General features: G+C 37.7%; 1 pseudogene; it reads right to left on the bottom strand.

Moving 5' to 3' along the window:
• Nucleotides 1–190: 190 nt before the first annotated feature.
• Nucleotides 191–16,375, bottom strand: LOC127452645 (CUB domain-containing protein 1-like; annotated as a pseudogene).
• Between the last annotated feature and the right edge of the window lie 3,110 nt (nucleotides 16,376–19,485).

Raw genomic sequence — 19,485 nt, 5'->3', positions numbered from 1 at the left:
AGGGAGAATAATTTCAAGCAACAAATGACATAAATATTGATCTGTTTCTCACCCACACCTATAATATCACTTCAGAAGGCATGGATTAAACCACTAGAGTTGAATGGATTACTTTTATGCTCTCTTTATGTGCTTTTTGGAGTGTCAGAATTTTGGCACCCATACACTTGCATTGTATGGACCTACAGAGCTTAAATATTCTTCTAAAAATCTTCATTTGTGTTCTGCAGAAGAAAGAAAATCATACACATTTGGGATGGCATGAGGGTAAGTAAATGATGAGAGAATTTTCATTTTTGGGTGAACTATCCCTTTAAATACATGGATTACATTGTTGCATGATACATTAACCCAAGTGTGTTTTCATAAAACATATGTACTGGAAATAAAATAAAATAATTTCTGGCAATTGTTTTCATCTCTGTCATTAATTATTTAACCTTTGTAGACTGTTAGTTATAAAATACAATGTCTGATTGCAAGTACTTTTACAATAGTTTTTCAAGTTTTTTGGCCCTTTCTAGTAAATACATCTCTAAATACATCTTGCAATTATGTTCAAATGAATATTTTACACAGAGTTGTGTTGTGGTGTTTGATCTGTAGTGTGTAGTAATGAATGAAGTGGTGTTAGAAGGCTGATACTATATTATAAGAGGACTCCATAACTGACATATTTCTGAATATGGAACTTCAAGAGGGAGCATGTAACACCTGTGTATCATTTTTGCTGTATATGTGAAAATAATCCCAAGGCCACGACCACACTAATACGTTTTCATTTGAAAACGAAAACTACTTTTTGGCCTTCCGTCCTCATTTAGACTTTGTTTTTGTCCAGCGAAAATTAGGCTTTTGGAAAATGCTCTCCCAAGTGTATAAATTTGAAAACGCCTTTGTATTCTGAACTGATATGATAGGTGTAGGCGTGAAACAGATCAATATTTAAATTCTTTTTTTTTACTTTAAATCTCCACTTTCACATTCACATTCTTCTTTTGCTTTTGATGATTCACATTCTTTGTGCCTATTAGCACCTACTGGTTGAGCTTAAACATTTTGGCACCCATTCACTTGCACTGTATGGACATACAAAGCTGAAATATTCTTCTAAAATCTTTGTTTGTGTTCAGCAGAAGAAAGAAAGTCATACACATCTGGGATATCATGAGGGTGAGTAAATGATGAGATCATTTTCATTTTTGGGTCAACTATCTCTTTAAGGGTGTGTTCACACTTGGCAGGTTTGGTTCGATTAAAACGAACTCTGGTGCGATTGCTCTGTTAGTGCGGTTCATTTGAACAAGTGTGAACATTGCCATCCGAACCTTGGTGCGCACCAAACAAGCGGACAGAGACCGCCTGAATAGTGGGTCTCGGTCCGCTTCCAAACGAACTCTGGTGCGGTTCGATTGATATATGAATGCAACATGGACCAAAGATGTCTAAACAGACAAAAAACAGGAAGTAATATGCCTAATACTGACCTCAAGCATACATGGTTCTTCTCATCATAGGAGCTATGTTGCCCATTACAGTTCGGAACCGCCGTCAGCTGTCCTTACAGCATATCTTCGTTTGTGTGTGCAACGGAGGAATTCCTGGCGCTGTTTTGACTCCTTTACACATTTTATTAGCTCTTCGTTTGTTCTCAGCTCGATATATACATATATAAATATAACGAGCACATTTCGCCCAGCAGCCAGCATTGTTTTAGATGATCGGCAAGTTCCGTCAAAAAATATACGTCATAAAATCTGCCCAATCAGGTTGTGAATTTTTCCTGATGCCTTTGGCTTTGTATCTTTAGGTTCGGTGTTAAAAATGCCAGTGTGAACGCTAAGCGAACCAGGACTCATTTTCTTTTTTGGTCTGGACCAAGAGGACCAAGAAAAGCAAACTACAAGTGTGAACACACCCTAAGTTATGAGTAGCTTGTAGCTTTTCCAACATTGCACTCTTCATAGGCAGTATCTTACAACTAGATCTCCTCACTTGAAGCGCACAGGAGACAACTTACAATTGATTCCAATAGACTTTGATGTTAGCACATTGCTAAGCTAATGACACAATAGTGTAATAATCACAAACATACACAGCACCCAAACACTAAGTAGAATAGCCTATTTTAATCCTTTTTTTTTTATTTATTTTTTTACTATGTTTTTCAATACATTTTGGTATTCTATTAACTATATTTATAATTGACATGTCTCAGGACTCTTGGATGGATTTTTTTCACTGAACTCGTAACAACGCATTCTGCGATTGCCATCGCCATGAAGTGAACAGTACATACATGTGATGTTGCCTTAATATTTAGACGAAAGAAGGCATCTAATGAAGCATAGTTATGAATGTTATGCTACCTACCATTTGAAACAGTCTTTGCACTGTAAGGATGCTGATGCCTTACAATGCTGTCTAGGTAGGCTGCTCACTAGGTTTTGGAACAGAACTCATTTTTCCTCTTCTGGGTTTGCATTGGGGGTCTTCAGTGAGCCAGATATGGACTGTCCCTGAACATAACCATCATAGAGCTCATTGTCAATTAAAGTGTTTTCTTTAGTGATGGGGCTTCCACCATTTATGGGGCTCTGAGGCACTGATGGGCCACTCTCTTTCAAACAGGGTTCCACACACTGTTTACTCTCAAGATCAGGAAGATGGCTGTACACCATTGAGTCCCTTATTTCTGCATATACGTGTTCTTCCTCCTTAGGAACTTCATGGAGGCCTGGAAGGACGGTGTGCTCATTGGGTTTGTACACTGGAGGAGCCTTTTTCCTCTCCTTTTTCTGCTCAACATTAAAAGAGAAAATGTGTTTAAAATCAGATGGTACGCTACACTGCATTCTCAATGACTCTCAGTATTTATTTATTGTTGTTTTTGTTTTTGGAAAACTCGCCTGAGGACAAAACAGATCACAGCTCTTATAATTACTGCTAAAATTATTCCCATGATGCTCAGGATGATACTCAAATGTTTGCCTGAAAGCATTACAATAAATATAGTTAAATATAGTTAACTTAATAAGACACACTCAAAACAATATTTTAGCAATTAGTTTTTAGATTTATGCATTTCAGTTATATAACAAAATTCCATCAAGTTCAAACGGTGTAATGTTTAACAAAATGTAAATAAATAAAACAAATTAATTAATTAAATATTTAGGTTTTTTTAATTGTATTTTTATTAAAGATTATTCAATTCAATTTGATGAAATTTTGTTATGAAATTGAAATGCGTACATTTTAAAAGGTGCACTCAGTAACGTTTTGTTCGTGTCATCTTGGACTTACAGTGACACCTAGTGGTGTGGATGCAGCATCATTCAAAATCAATAGTTTTCAGTTACAGATGCCACTGTAGAAATTCACTATTCACAATCAGCCATGATTAATTTAATCCAAGAGTGAAAGTGTCCAATAACAAAACAGTTACTGAGATTAAGCGAGAAGTATTCAGCTGGTCATGTGATTTTGAAATGGCAGCCCTCATGAGGGCACCCCTGCCCCATGTAGAATAAAACAGCTTTTATAAGGTAACTTACTGATATGACTAGAGTCCTCATCTCAAACTTTTTTAATAGGGAAAAAATGACCGAGTACACCTTTAAAATAATTATTTTTTGAGTGCATTTCAACCAAAAACGATTATAGTAGACCTCACAAAGCAAATTTTGATAAAACATTTTTTTTATTTATTTAAGAAGGGTTTTTACATACAAACCCAATGAACTGCAATGTGTACACCTTTTACACCAAATTATGCTAATCTGTTCAAAGGAAGTTTGAACTAGACTTTCACCATATAGATTCAATATAGGACACAACACACTGATGACTCATGCTATAGGCTGGTTTTAAAATTGATTAAAAAGCATTTACTTTGTTCATGAACTCTAGAGTGCCTTCCATCAAATTCACAGTTGAGCATGAAACAATTCTGGATGTGAAGCTAACGTATGCATACTACCATCTCATTCAGAAATGGATAAAAATAGAATATTGACAGCAAGAGAAAAAGTTAAATTATTTGTCAAATCTAAGTAGAGGTAAAGTTATGGGTTATGTATGTTTGGTAAAAATGCATCAATATTGATCAGGTTTCATTTAAAATTTTATAGAAATATCTGACTGGAGATATGTTCGGATTTTTGACTTTATTAAAAATTAAACCTTTTTTGGCAGCATTCAGAAGACATTTCACCTGGAAACTGCAGCGAAATGTACATGCAGGAAAGTTTTTTGGCAAAAATGCATCTGGTTGGGAAAGGTTCTTGGCCAGTTAGGGCACTCTTACCTGTTTTATTCACCAGTGTGATCTGCATCATTGCCTTGAAGATTCCTGATTCACAGTTAATAATGTTGACGAAGAAACTTTCTGGGATCGTCAAATTGGTCACATCAACTAAAGTCTCCTCTTTGGCATTGTACAATACCATCTGAGAGCAAATGAGCTGCACTTCAATGCCAACATGTGCCTTAATCACACTTAGGTTTACTAACATTTAATTCCAGATTGCTCTTTAACTGTGGATCCAGGTTAAAAATCCAGGGGACAGTACGAGATGGCTCCATTCCAGACAGCCAGCCTGGGGTCGCCAACAAGGTTGGATCATTTCCTCTGGGTGCAACAGTGAAAACGTAGTGATCTGTATGTTTAAGAAAGAACAGCAAACACTCGATACCTGTTATGACTTTCGATATCAAGAAGGACAATTACTCCTTAACATTTTGGTGCATTCAGAACTCAAAAAGCCTTAAGGTACCGTGAGCTTCTTTTGTGAAACACATAATACACTGTCCACTTGTATGATACAATTTTGTTTTGGCATAGTCCTGATCAAAGGTATGCAAATGAAAGCATCTTGATGACCATGATATCAATATATAGGAATTCCTCAAAGATAAAACTTCTGTCAGCAAATGTGTTGAAAAGTTTCAATAATGCCCGTATTTCAAAAGCATTTACCGTGTATGTCTTTCATAAATAAAGCTGCTAGGATGGGGATAGAAGCCTGTTTAAAGCCTCTGACATGCATAAGGGAGGCAGTAACTGTAATCCTGTATTCACGGATCTGGATTTTCTGAATGGGTCCCTGTGGACAAAACTGCCCAACAGTGATGTCATGGCTAACATGGGATACATTTAGGAGGATGTTGCTGTTGCGTGTCTGTTCAGGCAGAGAGTGGTAAAGACCACCTGGGGACTGTAGCTCCACTGTACTCTTCTCTAGACCTTGGAGGTGCCATGTAATTGTATTCAGGACTCCCGGGAGCAACACTGTTGCTCAAAATTGAAATTTAGTGGGAACTGAGTGGATGTACAGTTTCCCCACTCTTTACATTCTGTTGATAAAGAAACCCAAAGTAACTTGACAATTACAGACATATTTATTAAAACATAAAACATAAACTGTGCTAATAAAGTGTTGTGCAGCATTCAAAATTGAATTGAGAATGCCTTTTGTGAGCATCAGCATCCAGTTCTCTACACCTAACACCCACAGCCACTCTCTTCCAACATCCCATCCTCTGTTTTCCTCTTTCTCTCCTCTCTCCGAGACTGAGGTCTCCAAAGCTCTTCTGTCTAACCGTCCTACCACCTGTCCACTTGACCCTATCCCCTCCCATCTTATGCAAGCTGCCTCTCCATCAGTCTTACCCGCACTCACACACATTATCAACACATCCCTCACAACTGGAAACTTTCCCAATCCATCCAAGCTGGTTCAAGTTACCCCACTGCTTAAAAAACCAACATATAACCCAGCAGTAGTCAACAACTACAGATCTGTCTCTCTCCTACCCTTCCTGCCTAAAACTCTTGAGACGGACGTATTCAACCCTCTCTGACCTGGACATCACAGGAACTGCGCTTAGATGGTTTCAGTCATATCTCACTGGCAGATCTTTCAAGGTCTCCTGGAAAGGAGAGGTGTCCAAGTCACATCAGCTGACCACTGGTGTTCCTCAGGGATCAGTGCTTGGACCCCTCCTCTTCTCAAACTACACATCATCACTCGGACAGATCATTAAGACACTATAAACATTCAAGGAAGGGAAGGAATATATATTATTAATTACCATAGTAATACCAATAACAATATGTAAGGACAAGCAGCTCTAAAAAACAATTACACAGCAATTACAAATAGTTCATTAGTATAACTAATTACCTATTTAAATACACAGTAGCATGAACACTGTATAACACTAAATAAAGTGTGACCAAGATTAAGTTTGGGTTAGGAGTTAAACTTAGGAAAAATCCTAATAACATTGTTCATTGGTTTGTTAATTTTAGAAGACTAAAAGTCTTCTATATTTATACAATGCAACACTTACAATTTCTTACGATTTCGCCATCTCGTACTATTAATATGGCTTGTCATGAGATGTAGTTGGGTTGCAAACAAAATTCAGAATTGTAATCAGAATTTGAAATTAGGTAAGTGGAATTAAAACTGAATAAAATTCATAGAATTTTTTGGTTTTGCTTTACAGTTTTAATACACTTTATTTTCAGTATGAATTACTTATAAATGTTATAATACACAAAACATATGGGGCATTTCCAATAACATTAGATAATCAATCTTTGAAATGCCACCTATAGAAATAGAAATTTGTAATTTGATTGTATAAAATTTATTTATTTTACTATGGTGGAAGAACACATTTCAGAGAATGTTTGAAATAGTTAATAAACAGAACAGATAAGCCCAAAGTGTTCTGTATTCTGTTCTTATTTTGTTGTGTTGGACTGTTGTCTGACTTTGTTGAATGTCAGTCTTAAAAAGGCATGTATGTTTGAATTTAGTGGTTGAATCTGTCGTTTTAACAGGAGACACCGAAGTAAACATCATGAAACAAATATCACAATAAAACATATTCAGTGTCACACTGGGTACAACCTTATATGATGCAGATGGGTACCTATGATTTTGTTGACAGTTAACTCCGGTTCATCCTTGTTGCAGTCAAAGAAATAAAGCTCATAATGGTTCCCTGAAGCTACTATTATTCTGTCATTTCTGAAGAAACCCACAAGCTGACTTAGAATCTGTTCTCCTTAAACATATCTGAGTTTCCTTCTCTGGCACAAACCCTTTGCATGGCTCTGCTATAGTGACAAAAAATGGTAAAAATAAGCAACAATATACTATTTTATTCAATTTCATATCCCACACCTACCCCTAAACCTAATCTGACAATTTCTTAACAATATAAAAAACACTTGTGAAGGCATGAACTTTGTGAATTTCATTAATCTTATTGATTATAAATACAATAAATTAATTCAATGAATTCAATATTCATAGATTGAATAAGGATTTGTAAACATTTGTACGTCTCTAAATTTGTTCACATGTGCAGTAATTATCTTTCAGATGCTGTCAATATTATGTCAATATTGTACATTCAGTGTCTATGCAAACATAAGCAAATTTATGTGTGCTAGAACCACACTTTACATAAGAATACATATGAATACTCATGAGATCCCATTGTGAATGTGCTTTTAAAATTCATGCGAGCTGACAGATTAACATATTTTTTTTAAGAAATTATAATATTTCTTCTTCCCTTTTGTAATTTTATGCTATTTAGATCTTATTAACCTGTAAATTTCTCATTTACACCATTAATTTGCATATGCAAATAAGCAAATTTATTGATGTTTGTATTCTACAAAAAAAAAAAAAAAAAAATTGGATCTGTGTCTGTCACAGGACTCTTATTTTGAAGTTTTCCTCCGGACTACATCTCCCATGTTTCACTGCCCTCATCACTTCCATCTGTTCTTCATCATCCGCACCTGTATTCCATTCCCTCATTTAGCTCCTTGTGTTTAAATACCCTCTAGTTTTGTTCATTCATTTGTCAGTCCTTGAAGTGTTATGTTGTGTTAAGTTTGCATGTTGAGCTTTGTTGTTTGTTCCACTCCAGCCTTTGTCAGTTATTGTTATTAAAGGATTTACTCCTGCGTCTCCTCTCTTCCACTCAAAGAACCCAGCGTTACAGTGTCAGGGTCTTTCCAATTCATTTCCTATGGTTGGTCAATTTTGTCTGCGAACAGCAATGGTGTTGTTTTTTTTTTTTTAAAACCACTTAGACTCATCAAATCAAGTCCAAATTATTTTGTATGTTCAGATTGCAAATCTAGGAAAAGTCAAGGTCTTGTACCACTTACATTGAGGAAACCGTTTTTATTGAAAATGACCGAACAGCCCATGAAGGTTAATATCAGCTGACTAAGCTCAGTTCAGAGGACTAAAAGTCCAATGATTTTACCACTCATTTAACCACAGTCTCAAGAATTTTGTAAATATGCAATACTTTGGTGCTCTTTTGCTAGGATGACAGACAGCCTATATTTAAGAATTTAATTGCACAGTTAAGCAAGAAGCATGACATATTACTTACTTTAAAAAATACTTTAAATACTGTATACTAATATATGTATATTAATATACAGTCTACAGCATATACTAATGTTAGTTGCATAATTATTTACCAGTTCTTTATGAGATTAAATATGATCACATTGCTTATAGGAACACTAATTCTGGAAATGCATTCTCAGCTATGCATACAAGACAAGAAATCTACAGTACATACCCTTGCTGGCAGAGATCTGGAAGTGCACCATAAGGCCTTTTGAGGTGGGATTTGGCCAGGACATTTTGCAGTTCCTTAGAGAGAGATTAAAACTCCAAAGGCCGAACTCATCTGATGGCTGGCTCGCATTGAGTTCTTTTTCCAGGGCATACAGACGCTTCCAAAAATACTTAATTACTGGGTATTTCATGCTTCCCTGGCAGGTTGGAACAGTGTAGTTTACAATACGCACATTTGAAAAGTATTCGGGGTTTAAAGTATTAAAGTATTGAATAATCACCTTGTTATTGCATTATCCGGGACACTGTCAGGATTATTTGGAGAAAAGAGGTCCAGTGATTGAACTGATGTCTGGGAGAACAACATGGATATTAGCCAGTGCTGTAAAATAGAGAACGTTAAGCAGTTGATACATTGTAAATATGTTAACATTGATAAAATATAAAAGCCATACAAGTGCACTTACAGTTATCAATTATATCCCTCACTGATACTCCACTAACTTTCATGTTCAGAAGTTGACCACCGGACACTTCCAAAGACATCTTGCCAACATTACGCACATCGACTTGTCTGATGGGTCCATTTTGACAAAACCTTCCAACAACGACATTCTCCCCTGTGTGTAAATGTGTTTGTCTGCGCGCTGTCTGTGGGTCCAATCTGTCGTAAACCCATCGGACTGAAATTCAACTGGAATGTCTTTCTAGCTGGGGGCTTTAGATTCCAGGTGAAGGTGTGAATGAACTTTTGAAAGGCAGGATGATCTTTGGGCTCAATGTCCTTACAAATACTGCACATTGTGGGGGAGATGTGTTAAGTCAAAGTTGGACAACAGTAAGTCTTTCCGAGCACACTGGAAAGTGAATGGACCCTTTTTACAGTGTTCAATGACAAAAATGTTGTGCTCAGTGATGTCACTGGTGACCACCTCTTCAAGCTTCAAAAGTACGCAAAAGTTAGGGAAGGACAGATCAATCCTAAAGTATCAATACTTCCGATATTGATGTTTTATCAAAAATATCGATTCTCACACAAAAATATCGATTCTAACATTTTTTAACTAGGGATATTAGTATTTGGTTACCATGAACATGAAGAATAATATGCGTCAAAGTGAAATAAAAAGGATTAAGCAATATAAGCAAATACTTGTGCAGGATGGGAACTTTTTCTTCTTCCGCTCATCTTAACATGCATAAATACTGAAAGATACAAAGACTCGTTCAAACAAGAGGGATCAGCGCCTTGTAGAGGTAATGATACAAAATCAGAGAATCAGCTTCTGGAGTAAATTCACAATAAAATAACAACATATCTAAAGATGACATTTCTTATAATGAATTTGTGTGTAATTGTTGTTAATAAGTAATAGTTAACAATGGTTTTACAACAGTAATATTGTAGTAGTAACCATGGTTAAGTACAAAAAACAAAATACCATGGTTAAACTGTAGTTACTGTAATGAAACCATGGTTAATTTTTGTAAGGGTAAACAAAACAGAAGTCTAATAATTTTCTTTTTAGGCTCACAAATGTAAAAAATAATAATAATGAGTTGAATTATGACAAAAAATAATATTATAAATCACCCATTTCATCCCAAGAATTCGCAAAAAAATCAGTTTAATAGAAGTATCTCTCCTATTTCTCAGGTAGGTCCTTCAAGGTAGCCTGGAGAGGTGAGGTATCAAAGCCACATCAGCTACTTACTGGGGTACCTCAGGGATCAGTGCTTGGGCCACTTCTCTTCTCTATATACACAACATCACTAGGACCCATCATTCAGGCACATGGTTTCTCTTACCACTGCTATGCTGATGACATGCAACTCTACTTGTCTTTCCAGCCCAACGACACCACAGTGACTGCTCAAATTTCTGCCTGCCTGGCGGACATCTCGGCCTGGATGAAGGAGCACTACCTGCAACTCAACCCAGCCAAGACTTAACTCTTGTCTTTCCAGCCAACCCTGCTGTTGAACACAACATCACCGTGCAGCTGGGTGCAACTACAATAACGCCTTCCAAATCGGTCAGAAATCTAGGGGTAACCATCGACAACAGACTAAATTTCACAGACCACATCTCAAAGACCGCAAGATCATGTAGATTTACACTCTACAATATCAGGAAGATAAGACCCTTCCTCTCTGAACATGCCACACAACTGCTTGTTTAGTCACTTGTCATAACTAGACTGGACTACTGTAACACTCTCATTGCAGACCTCCCTGCATGTGCAACTAGACCCCTCCAAATGTTCCAGAATGCAGCAGCACGTCTGATCTTTAATGAACCAAAGAGAGCACGTTACACCACTCCTTGTCTCTCTCCACTGGCTGCCGGTTGATGCAAGTATCAAATTCAAGGCTCTGATGCTGGCATACAGAACAGTTACTGGGTCTGCTCCAGCATACCTAAAATCATTTATGCAGAGCTATGCGCCCACTAGAAGCCTGCGGTCGGCTAAGGAACGTTGCCTAGTTGTACCAACACAAAGAGGCACCAAAACACTTTCCCGGACTTTCAGCTTCATCGTACCACGTTGGTGGAACGACCTTCCCAACTCCATCCGTGAAGCTGACTCACTCTCTGTCTTCAAAAAATGAATAAAAACACATCTTTTCCATGAGCACTTAACCAGTCATTAAAAAAAATAAACAAAATAAATAAAGTTGCACTTTATTCTGTTTTGAATACTATTATGATGCTAGTGATACTTTGTAATACAGCACTTTTTGTACCACTGTCTCCTAAGATGATTCGCTTATGTTTTCCTCTTTTGTAAGTCGCTTTGGATAAAAGTGCCTGCCAAATGAATAAATGTAAATGTAAATGTAGGTATCAGAATTGTTATCGACAATATTAGACTTGAAATTACTGGTATCGGATTGAAAAGAAAATAAGCGGTATCACCCATCCCTGGCACAAGTACGCTCTCTGTTTGATTGAGAACTCGGTTTCAAACAAATTAGGCTGGGCAAAGAAATGCATCTATTCTCCGAGTCTCAGATATATTTAGTAAGTTCAGTTCTCTGGTTTGTGTGCAGCTGTGTTGTGTTGTGTTGTTTCTATCCCTGTGGTGGACCTGTTTTTAGATAAACAAAACACGTTTTCTCTTGAATTGGCCGTGTGAATTGCTTCTCTCGTGAAGTCTCATCATGAACGCGCAGAGGAGAGTAACGGTCGGTCAAAAGTTTCACTAAAGATTTCAGTTTGTTTCTCACCAAAGCTAATCGTATGTTTTCATAACAATCATGAGTCTCATGGAATAAATTAATAAACTTATGAATTATACTTTTGCGTCCTTTTGAAGCTTGAACCATAAACTGCCATTGTTTGACAACACTGAGCACAACATTTTTTTCACAATTTCTTCCTTTGTGTTAAGAAAAATAAAGAAAGTCATGTGGGGTTATAACAACCCAGGGGTGAGTAAACAGTGACTGAATTTCCTTTTTTGGGTAAACTAATCCTTTAATGAAAAACTGTAAAGCAGACATGCTCAGTCCTGCTCCTAGATATCTGCTTTCCAGCAAAGTTTAATTCCAACTTTAATCAAACATGTCTGAACGAGCTTAAGACTTTGGAATTTCAGGCAGGTATGTAACACTGTGTCTACACTAGAAGCAACTGACATAAAGGCTTGAGTCTGTAAACAACAGTGTCAGAAATGTACTTTTCCATTAAGGGCCAATATTTGCCCCGTGGAATTGATTTCTATGGGCATTTCTTTCCTATATAAGTGCATTTTTTTTTAACCTTATAAGATTAATAAATTAATTCTGTCTGGATAAGGAGATACTATAGGCTGTTACTAATATTTTTAGGGCTAGGTGTTGGCAAAGATTTCTGAAATTAGCCATGTTTCCACTATAGGCCAGTGCGAGCCAGGGCCATAAACTGGTCAGACAGTACCAATAGCTTTAGACCACGAGACGAGAGACCAAAATCGATCTGCATTCCCACCATTGGGCCAAAATCCCTGCAACGTTGCCCTAAAACCCACCTTTAATACGCCGCCCTGGTGCAAACGTCACACACCCCTCCCATTTCACAAGCCAAAACAAACAGGCATGTTATCTAGTTATCTTGAATATCAAGTTTATATTGTATGTAAACGTTAGCTAGCTAGCAAGATAATTCAACGTTGATAACTCACCGACTTTAACTGCCGTGGTGTCCCGAGTGGTCTCTCCACTAACAGCAAGACGATGTCCCAGCACACCATCCATGATCTTGAACCATGGAATGTTCTTCCTTTGGGTACCTCTTTGTCCATTGTGCATCTTAATGGATTTGTAATGTGTCCGCAACTGGAGGTGTGTGATGTCATACAAATATGTTGGAACCCAGAAATGTACAAAGTTAGTGATAAACATTCATTTTATAAAATGATATCGATCAATGAGTCAAAGTTCCTCCATTACAAGATATTATAGCTTGTTTAACAAACGTTTGCAGAGACAGGTGTACAAAACACGGTAAATTAAACTATCTTTTGATGATCGTACAACTGTAGCACAAATGCTAGCATAGCAGCATTGTTTATCAGTTGGGTTGCTAGGAAACAATCAACCCCAAGTTATGCTAATGAGAGTGTTGCAGTTTTGGTTGTTTAAACATAATTTTCCAAGCATCTGGCAATGGCATTCCTTTATGGTTGAAGTTTGGAGAATTCAAGTAGGAATATCCCACATCCGACTTGAATGAAACGCAGCATGAGTTATCTCGCTAAACTCCGCCTTTGACATTGACCACGCCTCAATCCCCAGTTGGCCTTCTTTGGCCCAAGGGTAATCGGCAGGCCATTGACCCTGAATAAGCCCCGAGGAGGCACGATTAAGCCCTGGAAGTGACAGCGGGAAAGCTACTGGCCTTGGCACGCACTAGCATGCCTTCATTTGGCCCGACAGTGGACAGTTTTACTCATAATGTTAGTTTTGCTACAACTGCATATATACAGTGAGGTCTAAAAGTCTGAGAGCACAGAAAATCTGGGATTCAAACTAAAACAGAAAGTTTTTGCATTTTGAAAAATGTAAAACAAAGGAAGGTTCCGTATCGTTCCGTACTCGTTAGCATTGTTAAGATTTCTTTTTCTATCGTGGTGCTGCAAAATCAAGATTAGAATGGACTGAGCAAGTGACCAATCATGAGTTGTCATGTCACTAAAGTTCTGAGAAATGCAGGCTGGGAACAGTTTGTAATTATACAATACTGAACCTGCTCAAGAGGAAATGCTATTTGACCTGTTACTCACTGTGCTCAGAACTGTTTGGCCCGATGGTGGAAAAATGCCTATAGTTTCCATTGAAGTGCCTAAGATGTTTTATAGAACATTCTCAAATCATGCTAGGATAACATGGACAATCAGGTTACTTTATTCTTATTTGTACAGTTTCAATATATAGTTTGGGGAAAATAAATTGGCTGGAGTAGCTCTGCAAGATGTCAAAAATTGGCAACGGGTGCATTTAGTGCATTCAACTGTTTTTTGTGGTGATTTTTATGGTGCAACCTAATTGTATCATGATGCGAAGCATGCCTCCAGTGTAGATACAGTATCAAAACAGAGTCAGAACTAATCCCAGGAAAGTGGACCTGCAGGAGATATTCAGAAGAATATATAGCAGGACGATGTGATTCCTCACCAGTCTCTCTGCTGATCTGCACAGTAAATATATTCTCTGGCCCTGAACATTTTAAATTCAAAAGTGTGTTACTTTTCAGGACCACAGAAGACTGGCACAACTGTTCTTTTTCTTAAAATTGTGATCACAAACAGCGATTTGCAGCAACAAAGCATCTGGAAGTCATTCATTTTCAAGGGAGGTTGGCAATTTCTGGCAACATTAGCGACAGCGACTATTGGCAATGTGACAAATTTGAGCAGAGCACCTTGTTAGGCAAGTCAGTCCACTAGGACAGGACTTTTCAAACTGGGGTCCGGGGACCCCCAAGGGGGCTGCAAGGGGGTGCTTCAGTGGGCACATACATTTTTACAAAATTAATTTTTTATGGGTAAAGTTAACTTAAAACTAAATTTGTTGACAATATTACTTCATTCTTTTTTCTAAAGAATGGGCGGAAATTCTGAGATTAATCATGATTATTTTTTATTATTTACTGTCAAAGCATTACAGAGTAATATTTTAAATTGAAAATGAATATGATAAAATTTTAGTACAGCGCCAATTATTTGATTTTGCAAACAACATGTTTTACAATGTCACTGTTACTATTTTTATCACATTAAAATTGACTCTTTTTTTATACATTAAAATTTCTAACTGCCATTATACTTAATAAGGGGGTCCAGGAAGGGGATCATGTATGTGTGCTTGGCATCAAAAGCAGACAGAGAAGTCTGAAGTAAGTTTGGAGCAGAAGAAATAGAAATAAACCTTGTGTAAATTGTCAGCTTTACGCTAAGCTAAAATGCTATTTCTAGCCATTTTACATGCACACGTTACCAGGCATGATCATATTTTTTTATCAAGAAAATTCATGTTGGATCATAATTTCTTTTTTTCTAGTATGACCTTTGATATTAGGGCAAAAATCATATTCTTGATAATAATTGTTGTATTGTTTTCCTTTAAAAAATATCTAAAAATCCTTAAAACAAGATCAGTTTGATTTATTTTGTTTTAGAAACAACACTGCAGAAGATATTTAGGTTTTTCAGAGAATGTATTTTTAACATGTGTATTTTGTCTTACTGTACTGGCAGAGTTTTTATAGTCAAAACAAGTGAAAAAATCTACCAGTGCTGAAGAAGTAATCCAAAGTATTTAGAATACGTTACTGACCTTGAGTAATCTAACGGAATACGTTACAAATTACATTTTACAGCATGTATTCTGTAATCTGTAGTGGAATACATTTCAAAAGTAAACCTCCCAACCCTGAGTATAGCTTATCTACTTGTATGGGGAAAGACTGAAATCTATAAATTGTGTTTCTTTTAGCTTAAATCGCACTAAAAGCTGTATTTTGCAGGCCAGTCCAACAAATGTGCATGCTTGTTCTAGAGCAAAAAATTAATAAAAAATAAATAAATGAAAGAAAAAAAAAAAAAAAAAAAAAAAACAGGCAATGCCTCTATCAATAAGGTGACTGGCTCTTTCAATGGTAAAGTGGGACTCCCATTCCTAAAATCGCTATATTGAGTGTCACAATTGCTCTCAGCAGAGCTCAACCATGCAAATGAACAGCAATGTAATCCAGCAACTACCAATGGGAGTGCAGATGATATATTTACTATATTTGTAATTATTCGGGATGAAAACGAGGCTGAGGGATAGATATACTGTACAGTCTGATCAGTAGGCTGGACTGTGAAATACCTTGTTGTCGATTGTTCAGCTGACTGAAGAGTTAAAGAGTTAAAAATAATCCTTATTAATTGTTGAACATCATAATTCAAGTTAAAACTTGTTAAAACTCCAAAGACAAAACAGCTTAGAAAAAAGCAGAGAGTGTGTATGGCTCTTACATATGACTGCCCAGGTTGACAACAGGAATAATCCAAAAAGAAACATAACGCAGCAACTCCAAATTTGCATAACTTTAAAATGTACCAATAACACTTATAGCCAATAAAAAATGTAAGACTGAGTCATCAATAGTAAACCGCATGTCTTCACCAATCATCAAAGAAAACAAAGTGGTTTCCTGGTTTACAATGCATTCTTCACAAAGGTATAAAAGCCATCTTCCCTGTGGCCAGGTTATCCTGTCTCAAGAGTGCAAACAAACCATCAACCACCTATAATCAAACTCCACCGACAACACATTGATATTTCATGGAAATATTCCCCATATCCAAGCTGTGACTTGCCCAGTTAAGCCTATGGATCCCTTAAACTTGACAGGTTATGACATGAGTCTGGAGCTGAGAGACCAAAAGAATTTCAGACAATTTATAACAAAAAGAATACATAAAGACTATAGAGAATACATCTGTGGGGTGAATATTTGTCAAAGTGTAATATACGAAGACTCTTATTACACTTTAAAATAAAATCAATAATGAATATGGCTACTGGAAATGTAGCCATCTGAAATGTATCAGTTATTACTGTGGAAAAGGTTCACTTCATTGGGTGATCAGATTTCCAAATTGGGAGAAAAGGGGATAAAAAAAACAAAAAACACTATTTTGTCCCTTCTGCCTTTCCGTAGTTCACCGCACATTGTGTACAATTGACAGTTTTATAGCTTATTATTAATAAATAGAAGATAACAGGCAGTAAATCCACTAAAATAGGTGCTTGTAAGAAAAAAATATTAGCTAGATTTTGCAGCGTTTGTGAGGTTCATGGCATCGTGTCTTAAAAGAGTTTTGCAAAAAAACGCAAATGTCTGGCTTGTGACTTAAAGTTAGCAAATTCCTCGAGCACATGTGAATTACTCTTTGTTTTAAGGGTTATATATTTAATTATACCATGGTCTGTTCGAATACTCAATTCTGAATGACTGGAATGCGTGCAGTTCAAACCGTTGAAAGCACAGGTAGTTCCGGTCAGTTTTAATGTGCTGTTTGTAACCATAGCAACATGACATTACAAAGCAAGCAGAGTGAGATATAGCAATTGAAAACTTTTCCTAACCACTTTCATCAGCATAGCTAATATAATGGAATTCAGCTTGTTTTGCATGGAGGGTGAGTGAAGGAAATCAGGACCTATTAAATGCGTCTTTTCGATGATTTAAACTGTAATGTGTTGTGTATATTATGTGCTGAAGTGCTGCCTAAAGCCACTAGAGGCCCCCCGCACTCACACATTTCTGACTCAAACACTGAACGTGAAGTGCTGTTGTTTACAAAATGCACACAGCATTTTGCAGTGAAGTGCTACCGTTCATGGACAAATTGCGATTTTATTAATTCAGTCAATCGTGCAGCCTTGATGGATACCATACTGATGTCTCAGAGGTCCAAATCTGCAGGGTGTGTTTTGAATGGGTTTCCCCTTATTATACAGTAAGTGTTACTTTTACTGTCACTGCCACATTTGTAACATCAGGTTTTCCACATTAATGTGAAAATGACAATGAATAAAGATGAAATAATACATTTTCTCTGGAGTGCCAACCCCTCTACATTCTGTGGATATTATTATTTCTGGATTGTGCATTTAAATTCACAGTTTTGACCAGGTGTGTGGTTGCACAACTTTTTCTCTGTCTGATTTAGAACAGGCAGAACTGCAGATCCAAAACAGCCCTTAGATAAAATTAACCGTTATTTTTTATTCTTCCAGTCAAAATTTGCACTGCATGAAATATATTACAGCTGTAACTAATCAATTAGTTATATATAACAGTAGTATTACTGTTATATGTAATGTTAAATGATTTTAAATGCACTTCGCGGAGGCAAACATCCTCCGCTTTGCATCACTCCACATTCTTCACTCCACATTGTGCATTTAAAATCATTTAACGCACACTTAGCCGTGGATTATCCCTTACATATTTTAAACTGACCAGAGTAATATTGATAATAACAAATTGCATTATGTGTTAAAACAGCTGCTTTAACAGAAGACATAAAAAAAAAAAAAAAATACAACTTCATCATTCACGAGATTCGAGTAAGTTAGCTGAAGTTTATATACTGTATATGCCTCTGGTTTACTGTCTCCAGCCAAAAGCTGCACTGGAACAACATGTTAACCTGCCAGAGCACAAACAGTCTAGCTGGGTCAGATGAATCTTCGGGCTGGGGTTACAGCTGCCTGAATCATGAGGAGTTTTTTTACTGCTTCTTCCTGTATCTGTATATAGATGCCACAGCTCCTTGCAACCATAGGGAAAATATAGGCGCATGGTACGGGAATGAGGGAGAAAGAATTCGGGGCTATAGCCCTGGAAGCACAACGTTATCTACACATCTGCTACAGTCCCCACTGCTGATCCTCTCGACCAATCACAGCGGACCACTACCCAACCGTCCCTGCTGCTGATCCTCTCGACCAATCACAGCGGACTACTACCCAACAGTCCCCACTGCTGATGCTCTCCACCAATCACAGCTGACTATCACCCAAGAGTCCCCGCTGCTGATCCTCTCGACCAATCATAGCGGACTACTTCCCAACAGTCCTCGCTGCTGATCCTCTCGACCAATCACAGTGTACTACTACCCAACAGTCCCCGCTGCTGATCCTCTCGACCAATCACAGCGAACTACTACCCAACAGTCCCCGCTGCTGATCCTCTTGACCAATCACTGCGGACAACTACCCAACAGTCCCCGCTGCTGATCCTCTTGACCAATAACAGCAGACTACAACCCAACAGTCCCTGCTGTTGATCTTCTCGGTCAATCACAGCAGACTACTACCCAACAGTCCCCGATGTTGATCCTCTCGACCAATCACAGCGGACTACTGCCCAACAGTGCCCGCTGTTGATCCTCTCGACCAATCACAGCGGACTATTACCCAACAGTCCCCGGTGTTGATCCTCTCGAACAATCACAGCTGACTACTATCCAACAGTCCCTGCTCCTGATCCTCTCGACCAATCACAGCGGACAGCTACCCAACAATCCCTGCTTTGATCCTCTCCACCAATCACAGCGGACTACTACCCAACAGTCCCCGCTGCTGATCCTCTTGACCAATCACTGCGGACAACTACCCAACAGTCCCCGCTGCTGATCCTCTCGACCAATAACAGCAGACTACAACCCAACAGTCCCTGCTGTTGATCTTCTCAGTCAATCACAGCAGACTACTACCCAACAGTCCCCGATGTTGATCCTCTCGACCAATCACAGCGGACTACTGCCCAACAGTGCCCGCTGTTGATCCTCTCGACCAATCACAGTGG

The sequence above is a fragment of the Myxocyprinus asiaticus genome, chromosome 15 (genome assembly GCF_019703515.2).
Source record: "Myxocyprinus asiaticus isolate MX2 ecotype Aquarium Trade chromosome 15, UBuf_Myxa_2, whole genome shotgun sequence".
In the NCBI taxonomy this organism is placed as follows: domain Eukaryota; kingdom Metazoa; phylum Chordata; class Actinopteri; order Cypriniformes; family Catostomidae; genus Myxocyprinus; species Myxocyprinus asiaticus.
This window is presented reverse-complemented; position numbering and strand designations above follow the sequence as displayed.